This window comes from Rhinolophus sinicus, chromosome 14, assembly GCF_057876585.1.
Source record: "Rhinolophus sinicus isolate RSI-liver-muscle chromosome 14, RSI-T2T, whole genome shotgun sequence".
Classification (NCBI taxonomy): Eukaryota; Metazoa; Chordata; class Mammalia; order Chiroptera; family Rhinolophidae; genus Rhinolophus; species Rhinolophus sinicus.
In genome coordinates this window covers 40321045-40331993 of record NC_142514.1, presented here as the reverse complement: position 1 = coordinate 40331993, position 10949 = coordinate 40321045, and the positions used below count along the sequence as shown (strand labels likewise).

The 10949-nt window shown below is 45.1% G+C and overlaps 1 long non-coding RNA gene across 1 annotated transcript; it reads left to right on the top strand.

The window, feature by feature from the left end:
• Positions 1–2340: 2340 nt before the first annotated feature.
• LOC141572373 (uncharacterized) lies at positions 2341–10163 on the top strand. The gene is made up of 3 exons (XR_012497734.2): positions 2341–2468; positions 2935–3027; positions 7984–10163. It is a non-coding gene; the product is annotated as an uncharacterized LOC141572373 (long non-coding RNA).
• The last annotated feature ends 786 nt before the right edge of the window (positions 10164–10949 follow it).

The following is a 10949-nucleotide window of genomic DNA, read 5'->3' as shown; positions in this document are numbered from 1 at the left end:
GGGGTTTTGTGACTATTCATTCTAAAGCACTTCAAATAGTGCCTGGCATAAAGTAGATGTCCTACAAAAACCCATTATTGGGATTGTCACCCTCTGTTTAGGGTGGGAGGAGCACACGTGCTACTGTTGGGACTACAGGCCTGCAAGGTTCCAGCAATGCACCAGGCTGCCTGTGGCAGTGGGAAGATGACTTCACACCCAACTCTGTCTGTTGAGGACCCTTCAAGGAAGGATGCTTCTTATCAAGGAAATCCCTATAGAGTCAAAGAGTAAGACTTGGAGGCCTCATGGCAGGGCACAGAGGCGGAAAAGAGAGAGGAGGGAAAGAGGAGGTAGTCTACTCCATCTATAGTCAGAGCAGGATGAGCCGGGTCAGGCAAGCCAGGCAGACTTGGGTTCAAGTCCTGTCTATACCACTTGCCTGCTGTGGGAACCCTTAACAAGCCTCTGGATTCGTCTGACCTTCTTGTTACACGTCTGTGAGATGCGAGCATAGTGCCCAGGTCACAGATCGTTGCTGTGGAGCATGTGAATGAAATAACATCGTGGTAAAGTGTCAGCTGTACTGGGGTTGCTTGATGAGCATAAGTTGAGTCTGAATCAGAGGAACAGATGACGTAGCCTGTGACAGGATTAGGACACATGGACTGGTGATGGGGGTAGTGGTACGTGTACATTTGTATATGCGTGTTCCTGTGAGGTGTGTTACAGTGGAAAGAGAGGAAGAGGAAAGATTTGCAATTTTCTGAGGTTTGGGAAGGCCTTACCTAATGACCTGAACTTTAACCTAAACCCCACTGCCATGATCCAGGCCCACACCCCTCCCACCAGGACATCTGCCACAACCTCTTGACTGGTCTTGCTGCCTCCAGACTCACTGCTGCTTTCATTCTCCTTTGTGTTGTGAGCAGAGCCATCCTTCTAAAATGGAGATGTGATAGAGTCACTACAGTGGGTCCCCATAGTCCTCAGGATAAATAACCTCCTGGACAATTTACCCCTGCAGGTCCACCATCCTCTCTTTTCCACCCTTCTCTGGGCCCATGACCGTGATCCATACTGAGTGTTTCAATGGGGCCATTTACGTTCATGTTTCAGTTGGGTTCGGCCAATGAAGTCCCAAGAGATGGGGAGGGCGGGGAGAGTGGTCAGAGCATTGACCTCTGGCTCCCCTCCTTCCAGGTTCCCATGGAGGCCAGTATCCCTCTCCCAAAAGCCACAGCTCCAGTCACAATCTTCCCTAAGCCCCTTCCTCTTTTCATCCCTTTAGGCTTCAGGGTGGTAATGGTTACTAGCCTGAAATACTGCCGCATCCATTATTACTTTTCCTACTCCCTGTCCACACTTCGTGTAAAGTTCCTTTCTTAAACTTTTCTTGAATCATTTGGATAAGAATGCCATCCCTTTCTGCTGAGACCCAGCCTGATACAGCGTACCTATACGCCCTCTGTGCCCCACTCCAGCTGACCTCTCCCCTTGCACCCTAGGATCCCACTTCTCTCCGTTATTCACATGCACTAGCCTATTGCTCATCCCAGAGCTGTCCCACAACTGGTGCTTCAGCCAGGATAACTTTGTTATTCCATACACACTTCTTCTAAGAAGCCTTCCTTGATAACCCCTTGCAGCAGGAGCTCCTCTGGCACCAGTAGCCCCTTGTAATTTATATCATACTATGCTGTAATTATCTGCTTACTTGTCATTCTTTCCTACCAAACTGTGAAGCCCCTGAAGGCAAGAACCACATCTTGCCCATGGAGGGTGAGGCAGTACATAGAGAGGTTAAGAGCACAGATGCTAAGGAGCTGTTCTGCTTGGGTTCATAGTCCAGCTGTTTACTTAGCAGCTGTGTCTGAAGCCTTAAGCAAATCACTTAACCTCTATATGAACAGTCACCCATCTGTGAAATGGGGATACAGAAAATATCTACCTCTAGGGTTATTGTAAATGTTAATTAATATATGTAATTAATTATAATATATCTAAAACTATGTATTTTTATAGTTCCATATATTAACTAAATTAATATATGTAAATCTAAGTGTTAATATTAACTAGTATATGTGGCAGTAGGAAGATGTTTTACATATATTAACTTAGTTAACACATAGAATTTAATATATGGAATTATAAACTAATTTGATATATGGAATTATTACTTAGTAACTGTCAGGTATTATGGTCAGCTTGTGACACAAGAGTGTATGCTCAATAAATAGAGAATGAATGGATTTTCTCTTACAGATACATCATTGCACAATACTGTACTTTCCCACTTAGTTTTTACAGCAGGCTTGGGGGGAAGAGAGGGTGGCAATTCTATCCCTACCTTATAGATGAGGACACTGAGCTTGGAGGGACTTGCCCAGGGTTCCACAACTGATACACAGCTAAGTGACACGTGGAACCTGGATGCTGAGACAACCTAGCTGGGTGCCATCTCCTTCAGCTGCCACAGGGAGTGAGAGGTCTGCATGCTTTAGCTCTAGCCAGTTTTGCTCTGGAACGGGGGTGGCTGCAGACTTGGTAGAATCCAAGGGCTTTAGAGAAATTGACTTTATCACTTTCCCTGGCAGTGTCTGAGTCACCTTTGGGATTTTCCAGGCTGTAAGCTCCAGAAGGGTTAAAAGTCCAATGTGTCGCAAGTTTTGAAATCAGCTGCACGTACAAGTCCTGTTGGTCCAAGGATTCTTCTGAGGGATGCAGGATCTAAAAGCAGAACCCTAAAGTGTGATGCAGAAGGGCAGTAAACCTTTAATGTTACAATGAATAACAATAATAATAATAATAGTTTTATTTATTATTTAGTTATTTATTAAGGATCATTTACCCAGTGCTTCCTGATGTGCAAACAGCTCTCTAACGCCGTAATGTTTAACAAGCTGCCTTTTGAAATACTTACAGCATCTTTGTCTTTTGTCCTTGTTCTTGGAGATTCTCCTTGAGTTCCTGATGCCCAGAACCCAGCCCAGTGCCTGATACACCGAGGAAGCCCCACAAATGGTTGTGGAATCACTGGCTAAATACGTGAGTGGATTTAGTCTTCTTGGTTCCCGTATAACTCCATTTTACAGATAAGGAAACTGAAGTGCAGAGGGGTTAAATGTCTTGACCAAGGTGACCCAGTTCACAAGGGGGACGACTGGGCAGTTGACGCAGTTCCTCCAGGAGCCCTCCTGCTTTAATGGAGAGCAGCCAAAGCGTGCGCGTCAAACAGACCAGGGTTCCTGTTCCCCGTCTGTCAGTTGCCTTCTGTGTATAAATGATGCAACCTCTTGGAGCCTCAGGGGGCTGTGTTGGGGAAATGGGCACAGCAACGATCCGTATTTTAGTGAGTTGCTGTGAGGATTAACATAATGCATGTAAAGGGACGGGCAATTCAGTACAAAGAAAGAGCTGCAGAAGTGTTGCTTGTTGTTCTCATTGGCCTTATTCTCCTTTTCATGGTTGTTATTTATCACCATTATGTACAAAATGTACTGTGGTAGAGGTTCCTGTGACTAGTGAATATCTGCCTGGTATATATACAATTTCACTGCAATGAACTAGTTCCTTTCCTTTCTGGGGGTCAGTCTACAGTAGCCTCTACTATAACTGGGGGCCCCGTAACTGAATGCACGCAAGGGATTCATGAAGCTCTGACTCTTACAGATATTGGGGCTGTGGAAAAGAGTGAAGAGATTGGGAATGATAATATCTGGAGTGCCTTTGCTACAGGCAGGTGGGCAGAAAATACCACCCTCCTTCTAAGCAAGTCCAGAATCACTTCACACAAAGCCCCAAATCACACACACTGTTCCTGCGCTGCTGCAGTGAGGTGGTTACAAGAGCTATTTCAGGGACTGCCCAAGGATTTCTTGAAGGTTCTTGCTTCTCCCACACATTCCATATCCCAGTCTTCTTCCCAACCTCTCCCTAATTACCGACATAAACTCTTTTGGTGTCTTCTGAGATATTCTTCCCAATACAAAGACAGCTCAAGGGCCGGTTTCTTAAACAATATTTATTTACAATCCAGCTGGGAGCCAGGTCGCCTCTCCAACATGTAGAGACTGTTCTGACGGGCCTCCGTTGTCTCATGTTCATGAATACTTGAGAAACACTTGAGGATTTTTCATGATACAGATAGGAAAAATGAGGTTGAGAGAGGCAAGGGATTTGTTCCAAATTACACACCAGTTAGTGGCCGGGTTAGGGAAAGACCCAGGCTTTGAGACTTACCGTCAATGAGGAGAATGAGGGAGTGGGAGGTGAGAGCCAGAATGGGTTTGTAGCCTGGTTCTATTCTTTGTTACCTACGTGTGAGCTTAGACAAATACTCTGATACTTTGAACCTCCATTTTCTTACTGTAAAATGGGCATACCTTCCTTGTAGGAGTGGTAGAAAAAATGAAGATGATGGAGAGAAAGTCACCTAGCACAGTGCTTGGCATGAAATAAGTCCCCTTTCCCTTCTGCCGCCCACCCTCCCCCGACCTCCTGAAATGAACAGGGTTTTGGAATCAGACAGTCTTGCGTTCAAATCCTGTGTGAACTGAGAAAAACATTAACTTTTCTGGGTGTTGGTGTTTCTTATTTATAAAATGGCAACAAGGGAATGACCAATATTGAGGGGTCTTTGAGGAATTCATTGGAAGCCTTACTAGACAAAGCTTCTCTTTTCCCTTCTACTCTCCTCTAGGGCTCCCTCTGTAGCTTCGCAGGCTAGGGCTCCCGGCCCCAAGCTAAGATGGCAGGGAAGTGTGTGTCTGTAATTCTCTGTCTCCTGCTCCAGGCATGGAGCAGTGCAGCCAGTTTTCAGGCAGGCAGAGGGTTCAGCCAGCAGAGATGATGGCTCTGGGGACATACTCCCTCCCAGTCCTCAGGCCACTTCAGGACACAACCCCTTGGGGGCGGGGGGGTTGTCATACCCAGAGAGGGTCACTGCAGCAACTTGCAAACTGGGTGTTGGAGGCTGGGACACGTAAATAACCCCAAGGAGACAGCCCCTTGGCACCCCTTCCTGGTCAGGAGTAAACATTACGTTATTTAGAGAGACACTTAGGTTTCAAACCACTTCATATTTAATCAGCAATCATGCTCCCTTCCAAAAGCCATTCCAGGAAAAACATCAGTTTAATTTTTGACAAGAAACAAAGCTTTCTGAAAACTTGCGCACACAGCTCAGGCCTCGAGGGACAAACGCACGGCCCTGTTTTGAGCCAGAGGTGGCGCCAACCTGGGACACTGTGGCTGACACTGCACATCTGTCTAGTGTTCCAGCTGTTCTGAGGCGCGGTGGTGGAAAGTTCAGGAGCAGAGGGGCATACGTGGGCGGTGGGGACAGGCAGACCTGCGTTGGAGTCCCACCTCTTTCTTCCCCTGACCACGTGTCCTTCAGCAGGATTGCATCCGCTCAGGGTTTCGTGTGCTTTACTCTCAGATAGGGGCAACTATGTCTACGTGAAGGGTGGTGCGGAGATTTAAATAAAACACGCCAGTGGCTCAGGCTGAACCCTATGTCCCCTTTGTAGGTCAAAAATGGTCAAACATAGGCAATTTCATACGCTTCACTCTACTATATAGATACAGTGCCTGGCACGCTTGACTAGTCCTCAAATTGGGCTTCACGTTTACATGGGCGTCTCAAACCTTAGTGAGCATCAGAAGTGGGGGAGGGGCGGTGAGGAGTGTGTGCGATGTGTCTGATTGGGAAGAGCTCCGTGGGACATCTGCATTTGAACAGATGTGTTATCCCCACTCCCGGGGATTTTGATGAGGTGATGCTCAGTGCTCAGTTGAACTAGTCTTTGAACAAAGTAAAACCTGGAGAGGAGGGAATGAGTAAAGAGCAATTCCCTCTTGCAACCCCTTGTGGTTTTTTTTTTTTTTTTTGGAGGGGTGTCCAGAGGGTAACAGGATTAACTTGGTGAGGGGTGTGTGTGTGTGTGTGTGTGTGTGTGTGTGTGTGTGTAAAACAGAGGTGGAGAAGAATGGGAGAGAGGTGCTTGGGAATCCCTTCTGATTGCATGACCAACCCTAACCCTAATCTTTGGGGCCTCTCTTCCTTTTTGAATTGTCTATATCCTAAATCTTTGCACCATTCTGAAGCGGGGGTTGGTCAACGTGCGTTTATGTTCAGTACCTGCCTCTGATATCCAAATATTCAGGATGCCGTTTCAACTATTTCCTTTTACTTTTTATTTTTCAATTGTACTTGACATTCTGTATTAGTTTCTGGTGCATCAGCTATTTTCAAAATGTCCTTAAAGTTTGGAGCAAGAGAAATTAGCCAGTGGAGAAATGTGACTATTAGACTTGAAAGCATGTAACGAGCTTTTCTTGACCTCATCTCCTCATGTCTCAGATGAGGAAGATACAAACCAGGAAGGAGATGGCACCTCCCAAGGTCATACGATGTGAGCTGGGGCAGAGGTGAAACTTGAGCTCAAGTCCTTGAGGGTTAAACCTTTGCTCTCTTGGGAGCTCATAACTGACCTTTACCTTAGTCTCCTTATCACTGTCAGGAGCTGTTGACAGGCCTTGGCCAGCAGTTTCTGGGTTGCATCACTGTGAACCTACGTGGCTTTTCTCCACTGCTCCTTCCTGTTGTATTTCATACCACACACACAGTGCTGCCAGGTAAAACAGTCCTATGCATCCACCTGTTCACTCAGTGCATAGAAATCAGCTGCACTGAGGATATGGTGAGGAGCACATCAGACATAGTTCTTACCCTCACAAACCCGACAGCCTCTGTGTTCCCAATGTGTATAAGAGCCACAATGTACTTGCAGTAGAACTTTGAGAAGGTATAGCAGGCAGGCCTGCTCTAACAAAGGCTGGTGGGCGTTGCCGGCTCCTTACTTTATGATGAGAGTCCAGGCTCCAAAAAACATTTGCAGACTTTTATTAAATCCATACTAGTTGCAGACACCACGCTGGTCTCTATAGCTTAGCTATAGATCCAGAAGAAAGGATGATGGGGCCAGAAAGGGTACCAATGCTCAAGCTGAGGTGATGTTGGCAAAAGCCCTGCACCTTGCAAGGTTTGGGGGAGGAAGCCCTTATGCTTCCTGTGGGGAGGCGTTCCTAGGGTCCCACTTTACACACAAGGAAGTGAGCTCAGAGACTCCACCTGTGTTGCTTGGTCTTGAGCTCTGTGCCCACAGCTGCAAAACAGAGACAATAAGAATCTCTGCCTCTTATCAGTTGCTGAGAGAATGAACTGACCTAACATGCGGAAGTGCCTAGTGCCAGCTCTTATTTTGTAGTACCCAGGAATAATATTCATTCATTTCTTCCTGGAAATTGGCTCCACACGGTTTAGACCCTGCATGACATGGGTCTGGCTTCAGTTAGTTCTGTGTGACTCCTAGTTCAGAGACCCCGCCTCCATTACACCATGAGCTCTCCTCAGGATAAGTGGTAGAAAATTCTGGAAGACCCAACTTTATGCTTTACATTTGAACTTCATTTGGGAGCTATTAAGGAGCCACTGAAGCTCTTTGAGCTGGGAGCCATGTGACAAGGCTGCTTTTAGGTGATGAATGACTAGGGTCACTGGGGGGGTTGAGGATGGGAAGAAGACTAGAAGCTAAAAGTCTGTTTTATTTTGGCTATTCCATGAATTCATGTCTAGAGGAATACTCCACTCCTGGACCAGAGCAGGGAGACGCTGGGAGGGACGGCGGGAAGCGTGGTCATCTCCCCACCAAAGCATTTAGTGGCTGCTTGTGTAATCTGAGCCTGGTTCTGATTTAATTTATGGGGCCCATCAGCTGCACCCACAGCATCTACCCCAGTGTCTGCTGGCTGAGATGCTGGCTGGTGATTACACTGTTCCACCCTTTGAAGAAAGCAGTGGCTTCAGGTGCCAAATTTAAATTGCTGCCGTTCAAAATTAAAGTGGAAATCATTCTGCCCGTCATCCATCAGAAACAATGTCCTAGTTGCTCTTCATGCCAGGGATTTTTCTGATATTATCTTTCATTCTCCCAGCAGCCCTGAAACATGAGTATTGTTATTTGTACTTTGGAGAAAAGGAACCTGAAACTCGGATGTTCTTTAAACACTGCGCCAAAGAAACAGTTTACTAAGTGCAAGTCATGGAAAATAAGCCTAGTCTGCTCTGAGTGTGAAACCTGTTGCTTTCCTCTCACCCACCTTTTCCAGAGGATCCATTTTTCCAGATGAGAAAATTGAAGCTCGTGAATTACCCAAGATCCTTCAGCTAATACAACAAAGTAACAGCCAACTTTTACAGTGTTCACTATGGCCTAGGGAGTGAGCTAAGGGTCTAACTAACATAGACTCATGTATTTCATCTACATAACAGCTTGCTTTACATTACAAGTAAATGCCAGAACTGATCTTTATGATCAGGTGTACCTGCCTTCAGAGCTTTCAACGGACCAATTCTGCTTTAAGGAGATTCATGGGGGATTGATATAAATCTCTAGCCTTCAATGGAGGAAAGATAATGTTTGCTAAGAAGACACCTAATCAGAATTTATGGGGTGAAGCTGCTACAGCCACCTCTTCCTCTGGTTGCAATTCCTGTCTATTCCAAAGTGATGGATGGAAGTCTGAGTATGGAGGATCAGGAATGTCTGGCCTCGTGTAAGGGGCATTTGAGTGAAGGGTACCAGTCAGTTGCTGCGATCAATGAAGAGATAAAACCCCAGAGATACCGGGATGGCTGATATCAGATGGATGAATGCAGGCTGCCCCTCTGGGATCTTTCTTTCCCGAAGAAATTGATGGAAGATGTGTCAGACCAAGCTCCCTGCATTCCGGCCCAAAGGGTCAGCTGTCCAAAATCTGTGAGTGTCCCACACCCAGAGGTGAGGGGGCTGGGGAAGGGTCCTCAACGTCTCTGGCCCAGGCCTGGAGAGAGTCACTCTCTGCTCTGTAAATACCAAAGACATTCCTGGGAGATGAAAGACAGTTTCATAGGCAGCATCCAAAACCCCGCCAAACTCCAGGCATGCACTCGTCATCCAGGCTGGCTCTCTCTTTAAATAACATTGTAAAACATAGTGATTGCTGTGAAGGGTGGTGGAGGCTGGAAAACAGCAATTTTATCAGAAGCATAATGTATTTTCTCCATGTAACCCCAGAGAGTCATCGCATCATTGAGCTGGAATAACAATCATAAAATTCATGGACTTTGCTGGAAAGTTGTAGAGTTATACTGAGTGCTTGCACATCCATAATCTCCTCTCTGTCTCCCGATAGCCCAGTGAGGAGTGCATTGTTATTATCCCGGTTTTTACAGACAAGGTGACTGAGGTCCAGAAAGGGTGAGTCATTTGTCCTTATACTTCAGCTGCTAAGTAATGGAACGAGGTCTTGTGTCCAGGGCTCCTAACTCTGGCTCACATTTTCCCTGTAATGTGACTTAGAGATTACCTGGTTCAACTTCTGGCTGGACAGATGGGTGTTTGAACATCTAACGTGGCTGATTCTAGGATGGGACGGCCGTCACATAGTGTTAAAAATAATAGTGTTCATTTTTTGAGCCCCTGCTGTACACCAAACTGTATACTAAATGCACATTTCCTCTAATCCTCAGATCATCTTTACATGGTTCAAATTTATTGGAATTGAGTTTCATAGGACCACACGTGACTTGTCCAAGGTTGCACAACCAGTAAGTAATGGAGCAGGGAGTCAAACTCAGATCTGTCTTATATCGAACCCACAGGACCACACTTTCTCCTTACATTGAACAGACATCACCTCTAGTTTCTGGATTCATTTGTTTTATCCCTTGTCTTCTGGGAGCCTCATCTATTCCATGTAAATACTACTTAATTCTGAGGGTTGTTTTAAGAATACAAAATGTGAAAGGAAGAATATGATATTTCCTTAGAAAAAAATGGGCCAAAATACATGTCCAAGGTAGCATTATTTATAACAGCCCAACACATAAAAGAAAAACCATCCATAATAAAACATAAAATGGTACTAACCTAAACATTCACAACAGAAGGGCTAGGTCATACTGATACATCAATTTAATGGAATATTATGCAGACACTAAAGTTTTTCTTCAAAACATGCCTATGATAAAATGTTAATTAAAACAGGCAAGATATGTCAATTATGCCTTAATAAAGCTAACAAACAAAAAACTCAAGCAAGGTATAAGATTTTATCATTAGCTAGCATGATCTCAACTCTACAAGAAATACGACTGGAATAAAATATATGCCAAACACTAATAACAATTATCCCAATAATTACCTTAACATGATGGGTTTATGGGTTGTGACATGTGTACATGTGTATACATGTGTGTACATGTGTATACATGTGTGTGTATGTGTATGCTTCTTTATATTTTTCTGTTTTTCAAATTTTCTTCAATGATCTTGGGTCATTTTGAAAATCAATACAAAGTTTGGAGCTCAGAAGAGAGCACAGAAAACTACCCCTCAACAGGGCCTCACTGGCCTAAAGATCAGTTAATGTCTTTTTAAAACCCATTTTTCCCCCCCGTTGTGCCTAAGTGCCATTTCAGCATCTCTCCTCTGCTCACTCATCTCTTTTGGCACCACTATCTTGATCTGACTGGGTTCAAAGAAGAAGCAAACACAATAGACTAAAGCCAGTTTTTAGGAACTGCCTGGACTCCCATTGCAAATAGGATGTGCTGATACAGTCGTAAAAAAAAAAAAAAGAAAGTGAAAAACCAACAACCATTTTTGCATCTCGCTGAACAAACAGCATGATGGGAAAGTTACCGAAAGGTGATATTCTAGCCTTGTCACTACAGGGCAGGCCAGGTTGCTGGATGAATGAATCTGGTCTTATATACCAGCGGGTGACCTGGAGAAAACTAAGTCTTGGCAGGACAGCTCCTTAAGTTATGTCTTCTGTGCCTGATAATATTATAACTGATTCCCTCTTGGAAAAATTCTGCCAAGGTCATCCAGACTGCAAGGTGTGGGAGGAGGTGTGGG